This window comes from Podarcis liolepis (genome assembly GCF_965112155.1).
Source record: "Podarcis liolepis genome assembly, chromosome: 2".
Taxonomy (NCBI): domain Eukaryota; kingdom Metazoa; phylum Chordata; class Lepidosauria; order Squamata; family Lacertidae; genus Podarcis; species Podarcis liolepis.
Window position 1 is genome coordinate 71,664,405 of NC_139555.1, and position 26,986 is coordinate 71,691,390.

At 40.3% G+C, this 26,986-nt stretch overlaps 1 protein-coding gene and 1 long non-coding RNA gene across 6 annotated transcripts in view; one reads left to right on the forward strand and one right to left on the reverse strand.

Annotated features, from left to right (window-relative positions):
* Window positions 1-16,792, reverse strand: part of LOC310700030 — a 42,215-nt gene extending 25,423 nt beyond the window's left edge. For both annotated transcript variants that reach the window (XR_014522373.1, XR_014522374.1), the window contains exons 1-2: window positions 16,633-16,792; window positions 14,785-15,040 (exon numbers count right to left, since the gene is read on the reverse strand). This is a non-coding gene — a long non-coding RNA (uncharacterized lncRNA). The remainder of the gene's footprint in view (window positions 1-14,784; window positions 15,041-16,632) is intronic.
* Window positions 1-26,986, forward strand: part of BSN (bassoon presynaptic cytomatrix protein) — a 205,141-nt gene that overhangs the window by 85,273 nt on the left and 92,882 nt on the right. The window lies entirely within an intron of this gene.

Below are 26,986 nucleotides of genomic sequence, written 5' to 3' on the forward strand. Positions count from 1 at the left end.
ACACCTGTTTGGTCCTGGTTTGTTTTAAACAGCTAGCCACAGAATAAACTATGGTTCCCCAGATTCAGATTGGGAAGCTGTAGTTTAGTTAAAAGTGAGAGCAGAAGCGTTCCCTCTCCATCTCTCATGTATGAAGCAGTATGGGCGGGGTGTGTGAGACCTAAATTCACCACAGTTGGTTTGTTATAATTTAAACCACATTTTTGATTACCATCTAAACAGAGTCATTCTCTCTTGATTCTATCTGGGTTTGATTTGAGTTGGTGTTGAGCCCCAGAACTTATTATAAATGTCAGGGCTCAGCCTTGAATGTGTAAAGTAATAATAATGAAGAGAGTATGATGGCTTTAGCATCTGCAGTGCCTGTTCCTCATTAGTGGGAAGCTACAAACAAGAATCTACAACTTGTCAGAGATGGGATAAGGGCTTCCAGGGCAGAGATCATGACTTCTGGGCAAATATGAGCCCCAGCGCAGTTCATTTTATACAATCTCAAAGTACTCCCTCTCAGATATTCCATTACTAGCTTCCCTGAAAGCAGCCTCTATAGCATGGCTTGGAGCAGTAAGTAAAGTTAATCATGTGATGTCTTATAGTTGAAGAAGAAACTTGATCGCTTACTTAGTGTTCATAACCTTCAGCTAGATAAAGCAGGTCTCTTAATATTTAATGCTGAAAGAGACCACTTTCTCTAGCTCCCCTTAAAGCCAGTAGTCAGTGAGTAAGAATTTTTGAGGACAAAAATAAGTTTTAAAACAACAATATAGTAGAAACCTTTGGAAGCTTCTCACTGATGATCTAGATCAGTAGGCAACTAAGTTCTGTGACAAGAAAAGGAAGAAAATAGAAAAATGTGTGCATGGATTTTGTCCTCCATGTTATTTAACTTCTACATGAAACTGCTGGGTGAGATCCTTTAGGGCAGGCATGGCCAAACTTGGCCCTCCAGCTGTTTTGGGACTACAACTCCCATCATCCCTAGCTAACAAGACCAGTGGTCAGAGATGATGGGAATTGTAGTCTCAAAACAGCTGGAGGGCCAAGTTTGGCCATGCCTGCTTTAGGGGTTTGATGCTTGGTGTCCCCATCCTTTTTCCATTTATTTGGCGATGTGTCTGTTAGACTGTAAGCTTATGAGCAAGGGAGAGATCATTATTGATCTTTTATGCAAGCCTGTGAGCATTTTTTTCAGCTGAAGAGTAGGGTAAAAATAGCTTAAGATAAACAATATGTTCATGGCACCCAATCTCTCAGTTCCATCTAAATCCAAGGAAGCTATTCAAGCTTTCAATACGTAATGGATTGGAAGCTTAATACAGACAAGGCAGATGTGTTTATGGGCCAATCATGGCCTCCCATTTTGGCATGTGAGGCCATTTCCTCCATGTCACGCCCTCCTGTCCATCCGCTGACATCACCAGTGATGTCAGCGTATAGTTGGGAGGCTAGATTTTAGCCCTGCATTGGCTGTGTGCCTTGTTTGGGGCAGGCAACAGGATCGCACAGCCAAGACAGCAGGATTTACTCTCTCCTCATCAGCTCAAGAGCGGAGATTAAAGCCTTCTCAAAATCTCAGCTCCTGCACTACCCCTGTGAAGCGGGGAAGGTGGGGAGTGTCTCCCCCTGCCTCACCACTGCTTCTGACCGCCCACTTGCAAGAGAGGCAGCCTTTAAATGTAGGAAAGTGGTGTAATGGTGATAATGGATTTCCTAGTCTTAAGATTTCAGTCTGTGACTGTTACATTTAATAGTGCTTAAGATCAGGAGAGCCTGGTGAAAGTATCTCATCTGAACACTTGATGAATAGCATACTGTTTACTTTCATCCCATTATCACTAAGTCACTAACTTGTGTTAGACTAAAGCTACTCCACTGTGATTTCTCTATTGTGATTCCTAAGTTGTTATTTGCTTAGGCACAGCAAGGAATCCTTGCTGAATATGGAGTCTTTTCACAGGCTACTTCCTATTCAGTTCCTTACAGTCATCAGAAGCATTGGACATTGAAACATGTGGCTTTTCTGAGGAAATATATTGATGAGCTAATGACACATATAGTGTCAAAACTGCATATGCTTAACTCCTTCCTCTGATTTAATTTTTTTTATCATTTAAGCCATTTTGAGAGAGTTTTACTCTGAAAAGCAGCCTGTAAATATTAAATAAAAATAAATTCCTGGGGAAAGCCGTAAGCCTAGATGAATGGGTAGGGTGTGCTAGTGGAAGGGCTGCTTCTACAGGAAATACCAATAACATATTCCTCATGTTTTGGCCTGTCAGAAATCGTACGCAAAAAGGTCTACATACTGATGCAACATCCAAAGGTAGACTGTACTCTGTAGCCAAACCAGCAACATTTTCTGTGTGGGGAATTCCTTGATAATCGATTTTGCAGATGTGTCAGAAGGAAAGAAGAGACCAACAAGTCCAGAGATGGAAACTTTGATAGAAAAACTTCGGTAATTCCTAGGACTGTTTACATCTGTATATTGCCAAGGAGGAAGCATTCATTGTGTTTGGGTGTGTGCCGTGTTCCTACAAAAAGAATTGCTCCTGAAGACAGGAAAAAAAAACCCATTCTGAAACATATTGGACATTTATTACTACAATAAACTTTTTGGAGCACTTTGAGAACCATTCCCTCTTTCGCTTTCTCACATCTTTTTGAGTTTTTTAAATTTCCCCAGCCTTGTTGACAAACTCTCTTTGTTTGGTTTTTTTATTAAACATTCCTGCATGGGAAGCACTGCATGAAATGAAATGATATGAATGGGCTCCTTAGTATTTGCAAAGGCACTGTTGTGGTGAAGATGCAGATTGACATTGCAGTACAGGGCTGTAAGTCCACGATTGACAAGTTAGAACTGCATATTTGAAAGAAAGCACTGAGACTTTTAGTTAGTCTTCTGAATAATAAATGTGACTGACTGCTCAGAGCCATGTTACGTAACCAATTTGTATCTTGAGTTTGTGCACTGGAATGGAATAAGTCTCTTCAAAAGCTGCCTGTAAAAGTTTTGTATAGCAAATATTAATCAAAAGAACAAAGGATGCTTAAATAGAAATGCAGGTGCCAACAAAATAAAGTGAGTTTTATGCTACTGTAGGCATCTTTTCTCAGGCCAACAAGCCTTGTGATGTAGCAGCAAGCAGCTTGGAGGCAACTTAACCAGTGGCTTTCCTACTGCACTTTAAAATTTCTGCTTTCAGTGCTGATGGGCTTTTGTTTACCACCATTCATCTCGGAAAGAAACACAGGTGTTGCAGTGGTCAGTTTTATCATTCTCTAAGCTAGAAACCAGTGCTGGCAATAATGAAATTCAGTTTGAATGTAAATAATTGGTTTTCTGCTTTCTTTCTTCTCTGAGCCAAGTGGGTCTTACAGCTCTTTACTTATTTTTGCTTGGCACTACACTGTCCAGGGGTCTGCAGGAAAAGACCAGCGGACTTATGGGGGCATGTAGAATAATCTAGCAGGCCTGGTTCTACCTGTCGGCTACCAGTTGGCCTTCCCTGCGGTAATCCATTCAAGCTGCAGCATTTTACAGCTCTGTGACAATAAACTGTATTCCTGAGCCCTGAATTCTTTCCTTGGACATTTGTTTGATAATGTTCTAGGTGACCACTGCAGCTGTTCCACCACGTATGCATTCCTTCATTAATATGTCAATTAGGCAATCCTCACATCTGTGTTGTGAGAATGATGAGAATGACGAGATTCCATGAATAGTATTGTATCACTATAATTTATGTATTAGGCTGAATTATTTCATCTCCCTAACAACATGCCGCTCATAAAATATTATCTTTGTTTTTTTCATTATGGTGAAAGAAAGAAAATTTAATAAATAACATTATAAATTATAAATAAATAACATTGTTAATATGGATATGATGAGAAAATAATCAAAATATGGATTCAACGAAGGATCTCTCTTGGTTTCAAAATGGCTCCCAGGTTTTTTTCTTTAATACAGTATTTTTTTCCCTCTTTTCTTTTCAAAAAGGGTATCTGTTTGAAACTACGTCTGTTTCTGTCATTGCTAAAGGAAGTCCTATTTATTTTATTTTATTTATTAAGTATTTATAGACCTTTTAGGTCACGCCCTCTCAGGGCTACTTACATTTTTGAAACCAATTCCATTAAACTACAGTCACATTCAAATATTCCAAAGGCCAGCACTATAGTCATATAAAATTATATTAATTTAAACACAAAGATGGAATAAAAAGCTAGCCATGAAATATTATCCCTGAGTTATACGTATTATGATACCTATATTTCTAAAAGTAAATATGTGTCAATCATACTACCTTTTTTAGCTGTATACTTAAAAAAATTAGATGCACACTTAAAATTGTTATGAATGGATGGCCCTTAGCATGAATACATTTCTTGTTTTTCCTAAATATAAAGCTTAACCCTTAAACTCTGTGGAAAAATGGACTTCAGTCCCTTCAAGTTTATTGAGATGACTGCCCTCATTCTTAAGTGGTAACATTAATGGAGTGGGAAAGTCAAGCTGCCTGAGAAATCTTTGTTCAACTCTGTGTTGAACTTTAAATGAATTCAGTCAATGCCCATGAAAAATGAGGACTGAACTTATCTTTAGACAACAGGGATAAGATGCATTGGTAAATAAAGTTACTTTTTGAAGGAGAAGAGTTCTTTTGAAAGCTTCTTACTGGGCTAAATTGACATATACAGGGTTCCACATGCAGTTTATTTTTAACATGATAACTGATTCTAGTTAACACTTGCAATAAACACTTAAAAGGTGAAAAAGCTGTTGGAAAAGGTGCGAAGTTAAATCTTAAACACCTCAAATAAGTAACTTATTAAGGGAAGCACCATTCATTTTAACACGTCATCCAGGTACCCATAACCCATAAATAAATAAATAATATGGTGGTTAGGGGCTATCTTTGCAACTGATATAACCATTGAAGGTATGATTAAAAATATGGATGATCAGTATAGCTCATTTCCATGACATTAAAGAGCAGCATGTATTCAGCAAGCCTTTGGATAAAATAATACAGATACAACTTGCTTGCTTTCATCTCACCTTTGCACAAGCAAAAGAATCAAAGTCTGTCCTTGACAATCTACTGCAGAGATCAGTTCTACAAGTGTTGTTTTATTTCCATTCCGTTCCATTATGCCAGATATTTATTTTAAGGTGACCTGGTGGTAAGCTTGAAGATAGGGTTTGGATTGCTTTTCATGTTGCTTTTGAGAGCCGTGGTTCACATTCAGAGGACTGGACTTCAATTTATGCTGCATCTATCTTGGATGAAAGTGATTGCAAAATCACTTCTGGAACTTATCTCTGGACTCACATGTATTATAGTTAAGGCATTTTGTACTCACAGATCTTAGTCATGGAAGATGCTTCCCAAAAGCTATTGCAAAAATGAAGTGACAAAGAACCCTTTAAAAAAAAAAAGTTATTAGCATTCAGTCATTTGGTATGCTTATGCCACACAAAGCTGGATGGAATTCATGGTTCAGGGAAGCACCTGCTGCTTGTGTCAGTGAATTACTGGAATTTTTTTCCTTTGGGTGCATGTTTGATACTTCATGGAATTTAGTGACACTGCACAAACCTTTTATGCTAATGTATAATTACAAGATGCAAGTAATCTCTCAAGTGCTCTGTGTGGGTTGGTTTCAACTAGAGAAACAAACTTCTGGGATTTTAGAAATAAAAATAAAATAGTTTTGTAGCTTTCATAAAAAATGTACAAATAAACAATTAACCAAACTAACATTGTACACATGTATATCATATTCAAGCAATTCAAATATCTTAGAGCGAGAATTCAGGGTGTAACAAGCATATTTTACTCTCAACTAAGGGCTATCATGAAATTAATGCAGGAGACTATCTTTCCAGACACTCTGGTGGGTTCCCACCATATATGTTACAAAAAGAGACGAGATGTTAACAAAATGGTAAATCTATGCTAGTCCCCATAGAACTCTGTTCTGAGCACCCTTTTTTCTGGTAATGCAAGCTGTCACACTTTAACTAGCCAACCCTTCTTTGTAAAGGAGGGCTGAGAGCAATCAGTGAACAATGTTCAGGTAAAACACAGCCAGGATAAATACTACTAGATCTGCATGACACAGCAGTTCTGCAAAAATAAGCAAGGATCAGGAGCCACCGGTTGGTTTATAATTCCAGCAAAAATCTCTGACTAGAATGTGCTAATCCAGGGACAGCTCCATCACAAATGACATAATGTCCCCACATTGCCACATTCTTGCCAGCATCATGGAGAGAAAGTGTTTCTTTATGTGCCATAAACTAATGGGATTCTTAGAGGGATTGATTATAATGGAATTCACATCACATTATTTGTATTGTTTTGGTAAACTACCTGGGGAAAATAATTGAAGAGGTGGTATACAATGCTTCTACTAAACAAAGTAATAAATAATTTGTGGGGCCCGTCCTATTCTAGCTTGCATCAGTATCCAAGTCAGAAAAGGGCTTTCACCTTTGCTCTCTTGACTCCATATCAAACCTAAATTCACCTTCTTCAGACATCCTGCTAGCTAGCTGCAGGTGAGAAGTCGAGACAGTGGTGGTGGCATCAGAAGAGAGCATGGCAAAGGGAGCTCGCCCCCTTTCATCTTACTCTTCATTGCCCTGACATGTTCTGCAACACATCAGAACTGGAAAAAACCCAGTGACAATTGGGAATTGGAAGCTTCCCACAGGCTGCCACAGTGCCAGTAGCTTTTGAGAAGGCACAGGTGCTTTTTTTTTGGTTCTGACACACTGCAGAGCACATCAGGATGAAAAAGGGGGATCCTTCTTGTTGCTTGCTGCTGTTATATCCTCCCCATCCTTCCTTCTCTTCCAACTAAGTAAGGAAAAGGATGGGAGAGTGCATTTGGAGGGTCTTCTTTTCCAAAACTGGGTTGTTCAGGAAATGAAATGGGAGAAAGAAAACAATTTGCCTATCCTTACCTCAAGTTTCTATTCCTTGGACTGCTAAATTACTCACTTGATGAAAACAGTTATGTGGGAAAGATTTATTTTTTTAAAAAAAATATTTTTATTGGTTTTTAACATACAAAATTATAAAACATACCCCACAATTTATCACAAATACATTCTTATTAGACTTCCATCAGCACCTCTGATAATCCTCCGTCTTAATCACTTCTTACACATTTCCTAACTTAATATTGCCTTTACATTCTTAACATATCACGTCTCCTTCTCCATTTTTGCAATATTTATAATATTGTTCCTCACAGAACTTCTTGTAAACCTACAAATGTTGTCCGTCACAAATACTTTTCAAATAATCCGTAAATTTACTCCAGTCCTTGGTAAACTTCTGGTCCCGCCAATTTCGGATCCTTCCCGTTAGTTTGTCAAGTTCCGCATAGTCCATTAATTTCATCCTCCATTCTTCCATCACTGGTAATTCTTCTTGCTTCCATTTTTGGGCCAATAGTATTCTTGCTGCTGTTACTGCATATAGAAAAAGCTTACATTCCTTTCTATTTATATCGTTTCCAACAATACCCAAGAGAAATGCTTCTGGTTTCTTTATGAATGTATATTTCAACATATTTTTCAACTCATTATATATTATCTCCCAGAAGCATTTCACCTTTTTACATTCCCACCACAAGTGATAAAATGTTCCCTCTTTTTCCTTACATTTCCAACATTTATTGCTGACTTTATACATTTTTGCTAACTTCACTGGTGTAATATACCATCTATACATCATTTTCATCAAATTTTCTTTTAGTGCATTACATGCAGTAAAGGGAAAGATTTCTATGCTAGTGCCTGTTGGAAAATCAGTCGTGAAGGTACCAAGACTCTAAGACAGGCATGGCCAAACTTGGCCCTCCAGCTGTTTTGGGACTACAATTCCCATCATCCCTGACCACTGGTCCTGTTAGCTAGGGATGATGGGAGCTGTAGTCCCAAAACAGCTGGAGGGCCAAATTTGACCATGCCTGGTCTAAGATGATCTCTCCTTGGCCATCAAATAGCATAAATGCTTTCCACATTACGATTGTGATATGGTTTCCTGCACTCTGAACATGGAAAGTGGCTTAATACTAGACTTGAAAAAGAGGCTGAACATTGAAAGATGATTCCAGTTTCTGTTGCTCACCTCTTTCCATGAACTTTCACTCTCTTATTTGCTTCATACCAAGAATGTTTAGGATTTTGTAATCAAATTTATCACTTATTATTGTTACAGTTTTTAAGCTGTTTTTATTATGTTTTAAACATCACCTTGGGATGTATGTGGAAGGTGATTAATAAATAACAATAAAAGCAATAATAAGAACACAAAAAAGTCTGAGCTCCAGCTGTGCTCTGTTAGTTAATGTGTAGTATACTCTGCCTAAAGCAGGCCTCCAAACAGGAAGGTAAAGGAAACTTACTATGGTAAAGTTTGAGTCTGACATTTTCATGGTGAAACCTCTCTATTCCCTGGCAAAGAAGAGTGTGCATTAAATGGGTTCTTTAAGATTCAAATAGCTTCTTTTGGAGTGGGAGGTGAGTGAGAGCATGTAGGCTGATGCGACGAAGAGAGATTTTTGCAGTCTAAATGTGCCGCTAGCATTAAAAGCTCTTTTAGGTGCTTCTGGAAATGAGTCTACAACAAAGCAAACAGTTTCACCTAATTAAGAACCTGTTTCATAAGCTCCAGATAATACTTTGCAACTTAAACAATTTTCCAGTGGTTTTGGAACAGAAATAATTTTAAAGGAGCAGCTGCTGCTATTTACCAACGTGAGGATGTGTCATTAGAGTAATTACTAGATTTTCTTTTTTTTGGTGCTTCATGATGTGATCTGAGACAATAAATAGGGCCATCTGAAGGTACTGCAGCTCCAAGAGTCTGTGCAGGCAAAAAAGTTCTATAGAGTTCATGCTGGTGACGCAAGGTGGGAAGGTGGCCCTATCCCAGCCTCAAATAGGAAGCCATATAGTAGTTTAATGGTCTCCCTTCCGCACAGAAACATGCACTTATATCCCAAACAAATAAGGCAGACGCCTGTTTACATTTGTAGGTACATTGTTGAAATCACATATAATTGGAAGTAATTGAAAAAGCCTGAACACCTCACTCCTCCCCACTTCGCCCCACCCCCACCCCCGTCCCACCCTTTTAGTGACAATTCAGTGATGGTTTTGTGACGTTTCTAGATCACTTCTGGGTTCACTGTGTTGGGATATCCATTCCACCTTTAGTTGCAGACATGGGATTGTTACATGTCACATGTCTGTTTACATTCAAGCACAGTTTGCTGGCGTAAGCGGAACTTCCGCTGTACAGTGGTACCTCGGGTTACATACTCTTCAGGTTACAGACTCTGCTAACTGAGAAATAGTACTTCGGGTTAAGAACTTTGCTTCAGAATGAGAACAGAAATCATGCTCCGGCAGCGTGGCGGCGGCAGGAGGCCCCATTAGCTAAAGTGGTGCTTCAGGTTAAGGACAGTTTCAGGTTATGAACGGACCTCTGGAATGAATTAAGTACTTAACCCAAGGTACCACTGTATTGCTTTTGCTTTTGACTCTCTCTCCGAAGAGACGGCAAGGAGAGACGACATGTTTCTCTGTCTTGAGTTATGTTTAATAAATCCATAGTTAATAGTAGTATTCACAAGCCTCAGTCTCTTCCGTTGTGCAGTTACACTGCTAGGTATAGTGTGCCCAAATCTGGGAGGCTTGGGTCACTGATTTATGTCGGAGCCAGAGGTCGATGGATCTTCACAGTGACACGGCTGGAAGGAGACGATCCAGCTGGGGGGCTAGCCAGCTGGCCTTTTGACCCCCGGATGCCAACACACCGTGATGTGCATATATACGATCACACACATATTGAACGTTCGTAATTGGGGGGCTGCCTGTACTGTTATGTGCCTTCTGTGTTTCTGTGGCCTCAGCTTGACGCTGGACAGCAGGGATTGGAATTGTCCTTTTCCTGTGTTCTAGGCAAAAGAGATAATCCTTTCTCCTGCTCACATGTGGCATGACAGGCGACCACACTTTCTTTGGCAGTGGGGTCCATTATAGTGGTCCCTGAGGCAAAGGAAAGAGAATACACTGGCACCAGAGGCTAGTGCTGAACTGATTGGTGGGGGTAGGAACCCAGTCTGATCTGACGTTTGATCATGGATGCTCGCAAAGGAATTCACTGCTCTCAAATTCAAAATGGCACAGGGAGAACCAAAGAACGGTTTGCTTCCCTTGTCAGGCATTCCATCCGGTGAGAAAACAGAACAACCTTTCCTGTGAACTGAATGGAATACAACTCAAGTTGTGGAATTCCCTTGCCACGATGCCCCTCTTTACCCAGGCCATTGACACCTGAGGATCCACATTACTCTTGTGACTGCAATTTTGTTTCAAACTGTCCTTCATATTGTATTTTAGAATGTTGTAATTCACTATGGACGTTGTTACTAGATGGGGGAGAAATTTGATTCACTTTGCATTTAAAGGCCAACCTACCTAATTCACATTTTCTAAAATAATATGCAAGCTGACATAGCCATCCTTCAAAATTTGCAATACTCTGCATTTTCCAGTGCAGTCCTTCAGCCAAGCAACGTATACAAAAAGGCATATACTAAGGCCAAATGTGCATAAAAATGAATATACTACTGAAACATGCATGGTATTAGGGGAAATATAAATATTAGGAAAAGTATGCTTTTCAAAAATGTAATTAGGAGAACTTAGCGCTAAAATGCTGGTTAATTTTCATGAGGATAAAAATATTTTGTTGGGCTGGATTCAGCTAACCAGTACCACTAGCAGAAGCCCATACAAGCGATCCTCGTAGCACTACCTTGAATTCCTCCAGTGGAAATGTGGAGAACAGAATTTAATGTTGGAAAAATGAAAAACTGAGAGAAACAGAAATAGACATATTTCCTCATCTGTAGTAGTTACTGACAGTTTTTGCCATTTAGCATGGCTGTACCCCTAAGTTATACACATAGTAAACATAGGATATTGATGGGTACACTAGAATTGAACTCTCTGGATATTTACTTGACAACAGCATGCCCTGTGTATATCTTATTTGTTCATATGGAGCTTTTCCCAGACTCTCTAATTGATGGATTGTGATTATTTGCATATCATGATGACTCTGCCATGAAGAAAGCTGGGTCCAGCATAATATATGAATTGTCTATGCTATAGCATTCTGGCATGACTCTTTCCTGCATTTCTGGCTGCTTGCTCTCAGGTGCCATCTGCTGGCATACTTTCAACAAGTACTTCCTGTGGTTTCTTTTCCCGAACGAAATAAACACTTCCGAAGAAATGCGCCATTAACCAAAACTAGGACAAGTTAACTCCTTAAACCCGGAGATCTACAAGAGTATGCTGCATGTTGTTTGAAAAGCAACGATTTGGTATAGCGGTTCCCCACTGTGATAAGCAAAGGGTAGAAAGCACCATGATAATTTCATGCCGGTAGAGAACAAAGTAACTGTTCTCACCGTGCCTGAAAGAAGTCTGTGACCTAGTGTAGGTGACTGAGAACTTTATGGATGTTTTGCATCCAGTCAGAAGGGTGGTTTGATGGTGCAGTGAAGTGATAAGAAGCATACTGTGTCTGCAGACATTCAGGGCAGCCTTTCCCTCCACTTTTAAATGAATGTGTTTGAAACATGGATTATTTAATATGTAATGGGAACTGAAATGGGAACTACTGTTCATTCAATCATAAATGCATAGCTTTTCCAAAATACCAACTCAGAATGTTTTACTATGATGTTTCCTGCTTCTTGAGGTTAGATTAAATGTGCAAACAAGAAGGACAAACATGAAACTTGCATCACATAACAAAATATGTCATTGCACATTGGTTATACGTGTTTTGGTGATGACTTAATGGGAACATAGCAGTTCCCTAAGTAAAGATGATTGTTCCCTAAGAAAAGATGCAAGTTAACATGATTATGACTTGTATATGTATCCAGAGTGGCAAATTATGTTATTGGCTGACATTAGCACTCTTCAAGATGTACATACCAACACTGTGTATCCCCAACAGCCCACTATCTCTGCCAGCAAGCATGTTCCCCTTCCATGTTCTCAGTTGCACCAGCCATGTGCTTCATTCAGTCCCTTCCCTGCACACACCACCACTTGTGGTGGATTTTCCCTCGTGTTCTTGAAGCTAGGTTAACTGAACAAGTAAACTTTTTTTATTGCATTATAGGGATAGTGTTTAATCTCAAAGGCTACATCATAGGCAATTTAAATACATCCATTGGTGGGATATGGATGCCAAAGTAGCTATGACAAATTTAGAAGCAGCCTATTCCATGGCTTTTCCTTATTCCTAAGGAAAACATTTAGGCCAGATTAGAAGGCAGGCTTTTGCCATGGTATCAGTGTCAAAGGAGAAGAGGATTAATGTTCAAGCTGATGTGGCTGAGATCCAGACTCTCTCCCCTTGGCATCCAGATGAAGTTCTGAGATCTGTTAGTTAGCCAGTTTTTAATCCATTTAGTAGACATTATGTGACTATTTCTTAAATCAGAACATTTTGAAATATTAATCCAAATTCTATACAATAGTGCATAGGTTTTGTCCAACAGATAGAATAGAATATTTTCATTTATCAATGTTAATATGCTGTTGGTGGTATCCGTCTGTCTCGAGACACAATATACTGCGCCGTTGGGGGTGAAGTCAGATCACTGTGTTAGCAGCACCTAAGTGACCTCCCGGGGACACAAGCCTGGGCAGTGTGTATGGAGGTCCTGGGCTGCCCAGATGAAAGGACCCTCCTCTCAGCCTTGCTGATGTGGCACCAGCCTGGCTGCAGGAGTTCCCAGAAGGAGGTGTACAAGGTGCCATCCAACCATCATAGGAACTCCACTGCAGAATTGTGTAGGGTTTTTTTCCTTAGCCTTTTCTCCTCCCCAAGATATCCTGCAAGGCAGCAGAGGTTTAGGATCAGAGTACAGTTGTACCTTGGAAGTCAAACAGAATCCGTTCTGGAAGTCTGTTTGACTTCCGAAATGTTTGACTTCCAAAGCACAGCTTCTGATTGGCTGCAGGAAGCTCCTGCAGCCAATCGGAAGCCGTGGAAGCCCATTGGATGTTTGGCTTCCCAAAAAACATTCAAAACGTGTTTATCGGGAGACAGACAAAGCAACCAGCACAGGTTCAGATGACATGCTAAGCCAAACAATGACTTAACTCACCACAGCAGGACTGGAGGAAAAGTAAAGTAGCTGCAGTCTCCTCTCTGGAAGCTCACATGTTCATGCCAATCCATTGTTTGGTTTAGAGTTACTTGTGAACTGACCCCCTTATATATCTCTGACAACTAGTTTATTAGGCTTCCCTGCTCTGATGCTGAAAGTTTACTGTGTCAAAGCTAACAATATGTCTGCAGTAACCAGTTTTCACACAAGTTTTACTATCAACAATTCTCACAGATTTCTTCACAGCTGTGTCTTGTCCAGTTTGTTCTTCACTTCTGGATTTTTATTTAGTGCCTCACTAAATAGGTTTGGGGAAATCCCCTTTCATGCTACCAATTACTCAGATAAATGTTCGCCATCATCCCTTCTTTCCTTTTCAACTTTTATAAAAGCATTTTAGCTTTTTCTTCCTTTATTTTTTCAAATTGAGTCTCATTGTGGGTTCATCCTCCTATTTGAGATAGAGTCACAAAGAAGTGTTTCAGCTCTTGCACCCTGCCCTGTAGCTCTTTGATCCCTTGTCCACTCCATATTTCCACAGTTGTCTCAAGTGGTTCCCCCCATTACTCACACTTTTAAAAACGGTAAACTCCAGCATAATTGGCAATGTGTAAGCTGGGTGTATATCTGGCCTTATACAAACTTGTCATTAGTACAACATAGAACAGTGTGGAGCAGCTTAGCAAGTACATTAGTCATGCCAAGGGCCACTGAAAGGCATAGCTTGAGATCTGAAGCATTTTTCATTACTGACATGGATTGGAATGTGTGAGTATCTTGAACAGATGAAACCACACAAATTTATGTTTGCTATATATTACAGCACTATTAAAATCTCACAGCTGTGCAACAGTAAATTGGGTTGTTGTTTTTTTGTATATCTTTGCTGGATAGGAGAATTTTGGAGCCTTATTACTTATTATGTGTAATATCAGCAAAGATGTACATGGGGAATACTGTTACTATCTGGTAAATTCTTACATTTGCCATGACAGCAGAAAGCACTTCAGAAGAATTCTAGTGAAATACAACCATTTTGATAAAACATTCTCCTCTACTGTGTGTTGGAAGTAAATTTATAGACCCGTAGTTGGCTTCCGTATGTGATAAGCAAACTGATACTTTGCATATTTATATACTGTTGGGGTCCAAACCACTAGGGAAATATCTGTCCAGCTTCCTGTTCTTAATATGCTAACACTGCACACATGCTCCATTAACCAATCAATTTAATAAGTGTATTCATTCAGTAAAATATCAGGGTTCATGCTGCGAGAATGTGAATTCCCTGCTGTTTTCTCTTTTCAATTATTAGTAGTGGCTCATTACATTGCAAAAGACTGGGACATGCAGTCTTTTGGCTTACCGAGAATGTTGGTAGAGGAAGTTATTGTGAAATTTTCTTAGCCTAGCATTGGTAGGGTAGGGTGTAAGTTCTGGTTGAAGAAATCTGGTGGTAGTGGTGGTGGTGATGAATTCAATTTCTATACCACCCTTCATCCAATGATCACAGGGCAGTTTGCAATATAAAAACACGAATATACATACCATAATAACATCTGTACTATCAGCATTTTCTCTGTTGTACGTGGTCTCCATAAGCTTTTTGCTTGGGTGTATTGCTGTGGTTTCTCTTCAGTTACTGTTCTTGTTCTTTTAAGAGATGTATCAAATTCTTTTTCCCCTTTTTGCTTCTAAAGTTAATCCCTAAACTGAGATGATCCTCAACTTCTTTCCTGGCAGGCTGAAATAATTTCTTTCTGGGTTTGAAGGGGTGTTAACACTTCGTTGCCTGCTGTCTGACCTGCGGAACAGAAAATAACTCAAATGGTGTTCAGCTTCCCTTTCATTGAAAAATGGAAGCTTCAGCCCTTCTTATGGTCTTCAATCACAGGAAAGCTCTGTAAATAACCCGCAGAAGTCTCAGCAGACCTGTGTCTGATTCATGAGTAGATGCAGCCATAAATCCTTCTTACATTACCTTTGTCTCCTATGGGGAAGCATTCTTCCGAACAAAAATTGAAATGTAGGAAACAGCTCTAAAAGAATGGTATTCGTTTAGAAAGAGGAGAAAAGAGATGGAAAGATAAACAAGGAGGAAACCCTCAGGCCACAGCCCATAGGGAATCCTATGAATAGCTCAGCACATCCAATGTGGGTGGGTTTTCTTTTTTGCTTTTGCAAATGGCAAACCGGTAGCTGCAATATATACACGTTGCAAAACACCAGAAGTTTAAAAAGCACTTTATAATGTGACATGATGTATGGCAGTGCTGGTATATTCATTTTTCAAAGAGAAACATGTGTGCTCATGCCTTCTGGATTATGGCCTCAGGGCCAAATGAGATGAAACACTCAAGAGATGCACCTCCAAATGATTAAAAAGAAGAAGTTGCATTATTATTATTATTATTATTATTATTATTATTATTATTATATTTTATTATTTATACCCCGACCATCTGGCTGGGCTTCCCCAGCCACTCTGGGCGGCTTCCAAAAGAATATTAAAATACAATGATACATCAAACATTAAAAGCTTCCCTAAACAGGGCTGCCTTCAGATGTCTTCTAAAAGTCTGGTAGTTGTTGTTCTCTTTGACATCTGGTGGGAGGGCGTTCCACAGGGAGGGCGCCACTACCGAGAAGACCCTCTGCCTGGTTCCCTGTAACTTGGCTTCTCGCAGTGAGGGAACCACCAGAAGCCCCTTGAAGCTGGACCTCAGTGTCCGGGGAGAAGGATGGTGGTGGAGACGCTCCTTCAGATATACTGGACTGAGGCCGTTTAGGGCTTTAAAGGTCATACAGAACAAGGCCTAGTTTGGAGAAGATGGAGGAGTGCTTAAACGTTTCCCCTTGGGACACTTTCCTTTTATTATTATTTTTGAAAATTTAACACACAAAAAAGGAACGGGAAAAAGAAATAGAAGAAGAAATATGAATAATTCTGATAATAACAAAAAATACCACCAGTTCACATTGCATATCTACTGCAACAAGTGTGGAGATCAAGCTGTCCATCCCTGCACATCTCCCAAAATCAAATATTTGTGTGCTGTGCTAAAATTCTCATTCCTTTCTGATTAAAATCAGTGGCTGAGCTAATTAAAAGATTAGGCTGGCTTGGCAGAAGTCTTATAAAGAAGGTTGCTCCTGCAACTCTTGTATCTGCTCCTGTGTTTCAAATCCAATTTCCTGAAACTTTTTGTTTCTTAAGACTCCACAGTCTTAAGAAAAAAAGATATAGTCCTCTGTTTCCCTTGCTATCCGATTGAACTGTGAGTCTGATCAGAACATTACCATAATTTAAAGTGTGTGAGCCAAATAAGCACAGAATATTTCAAATGTAATTTTGCTTAACCCACTTTTACCTTTATTCGGTAAATTGAGTAATACTTGTTGGGGTCCATATGTCCATATGGCCACTGGAGCAAATTCAACAAAAAAATCACTTTTGACTCTTGTAAATCTTGGAGGGGGAAGTGTGTATCAAGGAAACACAAAGATTATTTCAGGACGACTTGAACTGAAACAGTGGACTGAAATGAAAATGACAAGAGTGTTGGTGCAGACAAGACCTTAGACTCCAAGGATTTTGACAGCATCTATGAGAATACCAGTCTGTTCACAGCTTCACCTGCATGGACAGTAATTGTCACAATATGGGTCCTGGACAGCTGTTTGTGATGTAACATTTGCATGTGTGTAGTTTAGTAGAGGAGGCTAAAAAAACCCCTCATCTTAAAGAGGTGGAACAGTTATCTGAAACAGTGTTTTTGTATACTGAAGTAACATTGTGTTTAGTTCTACAGCAGGGACTTTCAACATGGTGCCCTTCAGAAGTTGTTGGACTACAACTGCTATTATCAGTGACCTTTGACGGGGGCTGATGAGAGTTAGAGTCCATCGGCATCTTGAGGGCACCAAGTTGTCCATCCCTCTTCCTATGCAAGTGTCATAATTTCAAAATATGCTCCTCCTATTTGGGTGTACCTCTTGCACTTAGAAGCATGATGCTTAATTTACAAACAGGATTGAACTCTGGTTCATCTCAGTCTAGGAGCCGACGAATCTGAGCACCTTGATTTCTCCTTTCCCAAAGAAAAGCACTCTGAATATGCTTAGAGACTCTCTTTATTATACTTCCCTAGCATTTAAAAGAGGTTGTGGGGCTGAGGCCTGGCAAGACTCAGCCTCAAATTGAGCCCAGTTGCAGAAGATGTGCAGCAATGATCTGTGTCACCGGGAGATGCTAAATGGGTCTTTAGTGCAGTTCAAGATCCTGGCGGTCATGTTTACTGCAAGTATTACAGTACTAGAAATTGCACAACTGACAAACTACATATTTTCAACAGGCTGCTGAGCATTCACGGCACAAATGCTATAACAGCACCAATGTGGAAGCTTACCCTAAAGCTAAGCATATATTTTAATTAATTAAGAAAACCTCTTGTGTTGTTTAGTTTAGCTCGAATCAGCCTAGACCCTGTACAGTAATTCAGTTTGTGGTTAACAAGATTTATCCATGGCAGCTGGCTGGACTTTTCTTTAATAGTAATTGACATCAAGATTAATTTTCTAGTCAATGTAAATGGTAATAAGACTTCAGCCTAGGCTCTGTAGCAGCAGCTTTGAAGGAACACCTCGAAATGTTCAGTGTATTGGGATTGGCAGGCAAAATGATCTTGAACACTGTATTAGAGGTTTCAATTTTTTATTCTGAAGTGATGGGTTTGTAGTGCATTGACATGGCTTATGTGGAGAAATTCTACCGCATTTCATTTCACAAGACAATACAGGCTTGTTCGCATTAGTCATTTCCTGTAGAAATGCCACCAGAATGATGTGTAAAATCCCCCCCCCCCCATTACTTACTTACTTCACCAGTAATAAGTGGTATTCTGGCAGTGGATCTGATATGAAAGCCATACTGAAGATTTTTATAGTTTTAGAGATCAAGCTGTGCCTCCCTGGATAAATCTGCAGCATGAGAGATCCACATGTGTAAGCACCATTCTGTGCATGTTGCCATGTACATTTCCATCTGCAGCATCATGCTATTCATCCAGCCTACTGCAGGTAACTAACCTGGTACCCTCCAGACAGAGGCGGAGGAAGGGGGTGCGGTGGGTGCAGACTGCCCCGGGTGTCACCACTGAAGCCAGGCGGCACTCATCGTGGGGCCTGCATTGTGCCCAAGCCACGCGTCTCTCCTGGAAAAGACATAGTGGTTTGGGTGCGCACAGGCTCCATGCTCCCAAACGGTCCACCCACTGCCTCCCCCACAGCTGTAGGGGGACGAAGAGGAGGCGGGCGCAGGGCTGGCGCCGGTCCCGTGGGCATGGTGCACATCCCGGGGGCGGAGTGCACCGCCCACAGGGGAGTGACATGCGTCCTTGGGGTGGGGTGCGCTGCCCACAGGGGCATGGCGCGCGTCCTGGGGGTGGGGCACCCAGCACAGCCAGAGGGGCAGCTGCAATGGCACCCCACCGGGATCGTGCTGCTGGGGGTGGTATGCTCCCCCCGCACTCCTCTTCCTCCGCCAGTGACTGTAGGGCGGCTGAGTGGGAAGAGGCAGGCAGACTTCAGAGTCCTCGGGCTGCGCACCGCCCCTGGGCGCGCCGCCCCAGATGCCCAAGCGTCTTCCTCCACCTCTGCCTCTAGATACTGTTGGAATTTGGCTCCCATCAGCCTCAGCCAGCACAGCCAGTATTCAAGGATGTTGGCAGATGCATTTGCATCCGAGGCCCACAAGCCGTTCGTGATTAGTTGCTTTTGAGTACACTATGGTCGAGGCCAAAACAATATTTTTTTGGAAGCCGCCCAGAGTGGCTGGGGAAGCCCAGCCAAATGGGTGGGGTATAAATAATAAATTAATATATTATTATTATTATTTCTTTTACAAAGGAAGAAATTTCCAGAATTACTTAAGGCAATATGGAAAGACTGCTACTTTCTTTTCATCAGCAAAGCAGAGTGGGTCTGCTGAAGTTTAATTCCACAGAAGTAGAAGCATGAACTATGTATAAATGAAGCATATTGCTCTTAAATTAATATGGATAGATGTTGTTGCCATTTGAGGAAATTAGTGATAGATTATACATAATTGAATTAAGTTGGTTTGGGTTTTTTTAAAAAAAAATAGTTAACATTAATCACAGCTTGTCAGTTCTGACAACACAACAAGCTGTAGTTAAGCAAAAGTGGAAGGGAAAGCTTCAGAGCAACCCCTTTTGGACACTGTGGAGGAAGAAAGGGAAGGGGAGAGTATGTAAGTCCACATGGGCTACTATGATGTCTTAATACTGCTGCAATCTCCCACAGGAAAAGGAACACAGTTAGTGACAGAGCATATATCACTTTTCAGAGGAAACAAAATAAGTAACGAATAACTTTCGTTCACCAGCATACATTCTTAAGGTTGAAGCCTTGGAATTCGCACTACCACTTTTAACCTGGTGGGAGGAGTTCAGCATTTCCTAGAAACTGAAATGTCAGTGAAAGGGGAAGCTTATGAGGATGAACATGCTGGGTTGGAATCTTCTGTTCCTTTAGGGTTTTCTCCTAGCCTCCAACACAATCTTTGCAGAAGAAGTAAAGCCATTCTCTCCCGTGCTGCTTCCCAGTCACATCCAAAGACAGGATAGCAATCAGTTCCATGGCCAATCATGGCACATCATCACAAGCCAGCTGCTCTCCTGAACAGCTTTGCCACCCCCTTCCTCCAAGCAGGGTGGGGGAGAAATTTGCTTCGCTTCACATTTTAGTGCAAGCCTACCTGCTTTAGGGACGCGGGTGGCGCTGTGGGTAAAACCTCAGTGCCTAGGACTTGCTGATCGTAAGGTCGGCGGTTCAAATCCCCGCGGCGGGGTGAGCTCCCGTCGTTTGGTCCCAGCTCCTGCCCACCTAGCAGTTCGAAAGCACCCCTAAGTGCAAGTAGATAAATAGGGACCGCTTTATAGCGGGAAGGTAAACGGCGTTTCCGTGTGCGACACTGGTGCTGGCTCGCCAGTTTCAGCTTCGTCACGCTGGCCACGTGACCCAGAAGTGTCTTCGGACGGCGCCGGCTCCCGGCCTCTTGAGCGAGATGAGCGCGCAACCCTAGAGTCGGTCACGACTGGCCCATACGGGCAGAGGTACCTTTACCTTTACCTGCTTCACACTTCCTGACACACTATGCGAACTGAAACATATGTCCTCTGAATTTTACGATGTGATTCTTCTAATAAAAATGTGCACAAAAATTACTATATTGAAGGGGGAGTGCATAAAATGGGGGAAATTGCTTGAAAAAGGCAAAAATTCATTTAAAATGTACATATTAGGAGAAATGTGAACTTAAATACTGATGAATTTTCATGACTTTTTTTGCAAACTTGTGCAGATATTGTGATCAGCTGAGCTTAAAATTTGAAAAATTGGAAAGTCAGAGAAGCAGAAATGGACAGAATCATTTGTCCCCGCTTCCGAGGGCTCCTGTACCTTTCAAATGTACATGGTGGATTGAAATGAAATAGGTGCAACTATATCCAGCATGGAGGTGCAGTGATGGGGAAATGCTGCACCTGTTACTGCATTGTTTTCTGCAGCTTTCAAAGACATAGGAGCCATGCCACAACAACAAAAAGGCTAGCAAACTCATTCTTCTGTGCTGCTGCCAGAAATCATTCCAGATGCATCCAAGCATTGCGAGTAGAGCAAATTAATACTCTGAAGCACTTAATTACCAACTTTGGCTGACACCACCACACAGAAGCACAACTAGATTATGCTGGAGTAAGTGCTGGTCTAGTGGCCGGTAGCATAGCAGGTACCATGTACATTAAGCAAAGAATAAGCTATCCTATAACTGTACAAACTCTTGTAACTATCCCGCTTTGTCACATTAGTGCACTCTTCAGTTGGCTGCCTTTGTAAGATTAATGAGAACATATTCATCCTAATGGCCAAAAGGAATCATTGTAATCCGTTTCGTTTGGGAGATGTTATATCATCTTGACACAGTGCATGAGCCAAGGGGTCTCGCAGTTCAGTGAACTTGCATAACCTTGTTCCCACTTGTGACTCCTCAACCTCAGCTTCACATATCTCCGAAAGCACCATGACGTGCAGATACCTTGTCCAGTTCAGACCAAATCGTTCCTAGAGCTTCATGAAATGATGCTTCATCATAATTCGCTTCAGTGCAGGATTATCTCACATAAATGTGTCCGAGTCAGTGACAAATTGGGGGCAGTTCTGGCATAAGGGTTACTATGTTAGGCTGAAATAAAATGGTTTGTTGGAATCCTAATTCTGCTAAGGGAACAGTAAGAAGTGGAAGGATTTGACAATCTATAAATCTTGTGTCTTTTTCTCATGATTGGCTGAATCCACCTAATTAAGGCAGACAAATCAATAGGAGTTTTTCATAGATTTGAGGCATTCTCTGTTATGAAGTGTGTACATAGATCCATAGTAACTTCTTAATCAATAGAGTTTTTCTTCAATATTCTGATGTACAATATAAGGTTGAAGGTTTACATTCTTAAATTATTTTTTGGGAATGGATTAAGAGGAAGAACAAATTTAAAACTGGATAACAAGTATAATAATTATTGGCTTGTGACGTATTACCATCGGATTAAGTATTGCACATATATTAAAATAATAATAAACTTCATTGGGCATTTTGCAAGAAAAAAACCTATCTTCCAATTTGATTCACAGTTTCAACAATGAAGAAGAAGAAAACACGGTTCCCTTGAATTTCATATGAGGGGAGGTTAAATTAGGAAAAGAATGTACAGATCTGTGGGGCTGGGGGGTTAATAGTTAGCCTTTGGCTAATTAGACAGTCTATGGCCTTTTAAATTTGGGGGTCTTGTTTTTGTTTGCTACTATGGGTATGTTTATGTTTTTATATTGTAAACCACACTGTGATCTTTGGATGAAGGGCAGCATAGTGATGGTGATGATCAATCAATCAATAAATAATACACAGCTTGTATTACAGGTTTCATGAATTAATATTATAATTTTATTTTTATATTAAAAGAAAACAAAAGGTGTGTGATATGTATTGATTTTTAGATAAATAGTTATCAGTAGAAGCAGAAGACATACGTTAGGTGCAGTTAAGGGCCAAACTAGATGTGATGTGGGTTTTCCATGTTTAGAGCTCCCAATGACTTTTGTTGTTATTGTTCACATAGTAGCAGGAGGGGGAACCCAGTCTGGATCAGGGCTGTTAGCCACGGCCAAGTTGCATCAATGAATCATCATCAACAACAACACCCCTCTCCCCCTGCTGTAGCCCCCACTGCTTTTTGGACAAGAAAAATATACTGGAGCTCTAGTCATGGAACATCATCATGTGTAGTTTGGCCCTTAGGAAAGGGATGCTTGATCTGGATCTCCATGATTGCTTGCAAACTTTGAGATAAGAATGATATATAGGAAAAGCTTTGTAGACCTGAAAGACATAATAGAAAAAGGACATAATTATATCTCCAATCAAGTGTACACTTAATGTTTTTGAAATTATATACTTGTTGGGTTTTGTTTTGTATATTTTCTCTATTTAAAATCAATAACATTTTTTAAGGAAAGGAAATGTTCTAGCATTCTAAAATAAAAGATAAACATTTTGCATAAAGTCTTAGTCAGTCAAGTGCCATTTAGCATTGCAAAGGAACATTGGATATAATATGTTTGAATGATTATTAAAGTTCAGAAGCTGGACTATCATCCACCCCTCAACTAGCTTAGTTTCCGGTCTTCCTACAATTCCCCAGTTCCCTTTCATGAATTCACAGTTCAGCTTTATAAATAGCCTCTCCCCACTGGCTAGTGCTTCCCCTCTTTGCCACGGCTGGGACTAATTAAGTAGTGATCCAGTGTTTGGGCTGCTAACCCCCTAACATCTCTATCCCCAACAGAATGTTCCCTGTGAGTACTTAGGGCATGCTCCATTGTGCTTGGCGTACTTGTAGTTACTGTTTTCAAAAGAGAGCAATAATTTTCTCCCTATAGGATGCTACGTTCTGCATACTCTGTGAACAATATATTGTCATAATTTGTTATCTTTTTCTGCTTAGGTTCTTATCCACGTTCAGTTGAGTTCTCTCTTGAAGTTAAAATAAGAAGACAAGATATTTAAGAGCTCAGTGAGCTGCTGCTGGTGGGGAGACTTTCTTGATACTTCTCACCATCCTGCTCCTGTGTGGCGTTTCTTTTTCTCTTTCTCTCTTTTAAGTATGAGCCAGACCCCAAGGAAGACAAGTTGTATCTACTTTGCTAGTATCATCTTCAATAGCCCACACACGGAAGTATTTGTTTTACCTTCTAAGTTTCCAGAGCAGAAGAAGATAAGATGGTCTCCTGGGATCTCGCTGGCATTGTATCTTTGTCCTTGCCCTGGTTTTTTATGCTTTCAAAACTGCTCTAAATTCCCTAACTACGTTTTTTTTTTTTACCATAAGAGATATAGAAAGGCATTTCTCATTTTGCAGTGTGAGAAAATACTTACTTTCTTCCTAGTCACTGATACTGTGTTGTGCTCCATCAGGTTTTTTAAATCGCTAAAATGCAAGGTGCTCAACACTGTGCATGACTGCATAACAAACATCTTCTCACTTCTGTGGATTGGCCTTGTGTGCAGCCTTGCTGTGTTTACCCTGGTGGTGGCATAGACTTAATTGAAATTCAAGATACTGCCTGTGTTGCCTTTCTTTCCTGGCAAACTGTATTATTCCATGCTGATAACTATTTGAGAGGGCATCAGTTTTGTGAGGAACTTCAGGAATAATTTGTGACGTTAAAACAAATACCATGAATTCTAGAACAGCAACAGAACCGGATTAATATAGTTCTGTAGAGTGCAAGTCTGTAGCCAGTCTTCTCACTGTTTTTTTTGTTTTGCATCACCTGTATTTTTGAGATATATGATTATGGTGATCATCATCTTTGTTTGGTACTGTAAATCCTCCTGAAAACACTTGTGATAATAAACCCAGTACTGGGAGACCAGAAGCCAAAGTACATAACAAGAGCCCTGCTGGATTAGACCAAGAGCATCCTGTTTCCCATGGTGGCTAACCATATGCATATTACTTCATAATATAAGTTATTTGATCCCACTCATTTCAATGCAAAGGAAATGCAATAGAAATTGGGAGTGTGGTATGCAATAAATTATATGTTGTTTGGGACTGACAGCAACGACAGTGAATACCAGTTGTAATCATTGGATCGATTTCTGCTCTGGATATGGGACGAATAACTGCACATTCAAAATTTCCACTCCCATTTCCATTTTTGTTGGATTTCTCCAACATCTCTAGTTGTAGGTATTAAAAATATCACACTGATTTACTTTCCCACTGTTCTAATTGTTCATCATCAGAAGATAGTCAGTATATAACAAAACATTCAAGTTTGAAGAAATAGATTTTTTCACAGTGAAAACGTTCAGTATTGATCTCAAGTCTGAGAGCTGTGAGATGATGTCATTTAGCGTCTGCTAATAACAAGGCTTGAAAGATGGAGCTACTTAGAAGGAATTTCCAGTCTTTATCAAGTTAAGCCCAACAGTTTTAAAGACTGGCAATAAATATATCGACCAATGCACCATTCCTGCTGTCCTATTTACTGATATACTTCATAACTCTGTTGCAGCTCAACTTTGATGTTGTAAACCCAAGGTAGAGATGAACTGATGCAATCGTTTCTTTTTAGCAATAACGCCTACTTAGTTGATGTTATGCTGATTATAAATAGTGTAGTGAAACAATGTTACTTGCTAATATTCTTGTAGGGAATCTAAATAGAAGCACGACTTTTACTGTTATCACTGCTTTGAGATATGACTTCCTCAGTGATGTACACTTATAGAACAATATATATATATATATATATCAGAAAAAGACGGGGTTTATTACACTTCTCAGCTGAGAAAAAGAAAAGAAAACAAAAGCATTAAAAAAAAAGAAAAACCCAAAACGAACAAACATACAAAAGAACCACATATTTTCATATCCTTATCTTTCATTTGCTTATTTCCTCGACTTCCTCACACCTCCTTTTTTGTATTCTAGTTCAATTAAATATTCCAGCAAGTCCTTTCCCTCTTTCACAAATTTAGTTCCATAATTTAACTTAACGCAGTTTTAGACTTAAATTTACATCTTTACCCAATGTCAATCTATTCGTTATAATATTTCTACTAAAGTCATATAACTTCTTCCCAGCATCTTTCTAACATTCATTAATTTTAGAATGTTTCTGTAAATAAACTTTGAATTTTTCCCAATCTTCTTCCACCGACTCTTCTCCCTGGTCTCGGATTCTGCCAGTCATTTCCGCCAGTTCCATGTAATCCATCAGCTTCATCTGCCATTCTTCCCACTTATAGAACAATTTAATCGCCTTCACAAGTTATAGATATCTGCTCACCTACCTTTCCATGGCTGTGGGTTAACAAAACTATACAAATAAAACCCAGTAGCCTATGTCAGAAGCTCCGCTGCCCCCAGATACCTAAATTCCTATCCTTTAAATGCAAGCACTTTTGGGGGGCCCTCTGGATTCAGTGAAGGTCCTACTGGTTCATATATTTTGACATTCCATCTATCAGATTTTTGCATTAATTCTTATAATTACCTGGTACAATCTTTTATCAGAAGACCTGCCTGTAAACGCTGAGATTCGGCGCTGAAGACCAGCCTCAGCAGTGATTTCTAAATGAATTATGTGAACAATGATGAAAGAAAGTGGATTGTCATAATGAGTTAACAACATGGGCTGTTAACAGCAAGGACTGTAAAATTAAATGTGGCATAACCATGGATGAGGAAGCAGCACAACAGAAAAGAAAAGAAAAGAGGGGAAGAAGGTCTGGGCTGTGGAAACATGTATGGACAACAGCAGAAATCCAATCTTTAAGCGGAGTTGAGAAATCATATCTTCTAATTCGGAGGCCTTGTAGATTTCTTTATCTTTATCTTTATCATAGTGGCCAGTATCCCAAGAATCCCTGTGTGCAGCAATGCCCCACAGTTTATGGAATGCCACAACAGTGGGCCCCTAGCCTTTGGGGCTTTGAGGGCAAGTGCTGGGAAGGAAGCTTTAAAATTCCCAAGAACATGCAGTAGATTTCATCCAATCTTTTGAACCTAGCTAATGGGATGAGCATCTCAATGAGCCATTGGAGCACTGTATACTGGCAGCATCAGAGTCAATTGGGTTAATCCCAAGCATTATTATTTTTGCTTATTGAACATTTGGTGAGCACAGCAATTTAGGGGAGCTTTCCTTGTCTTAATACTCTCAAAATGTCTTGGACTACAGCTCAGCCAGTAGGTCCAATGGTCAGGGATGATGGGATCTTGTAGTGCAAAGTTTCCGTAAAGCAGGAATTGGGAGGACACACTTTATATCAAACCATATGGGGAAGGGAACAGAACCTTATACCGCCACACACATACAGCAGTACAGTGGTACCTCGGGTTACATACGCTTCAGGTTACATACACTTCAGGTTACAGACACCGCTAACCCAGAAATAGTACCTCGGGTTAAGAACTTTGCTTCAGGATGAGAACAGAAATCATGCTCTGGCGGCGCGGCAACAGCAGGAGGCCCCATTAGCTAAAGTGGTCTTCAGGTTAAGAACAGTTTCAGGTTAAGAACGGACCTCCAGAACGAATTAAGTATTTAACCCGAGGTACCGCTGTACAGGAAATGAACTGAGCTGAGAAGAAGTGCCTGA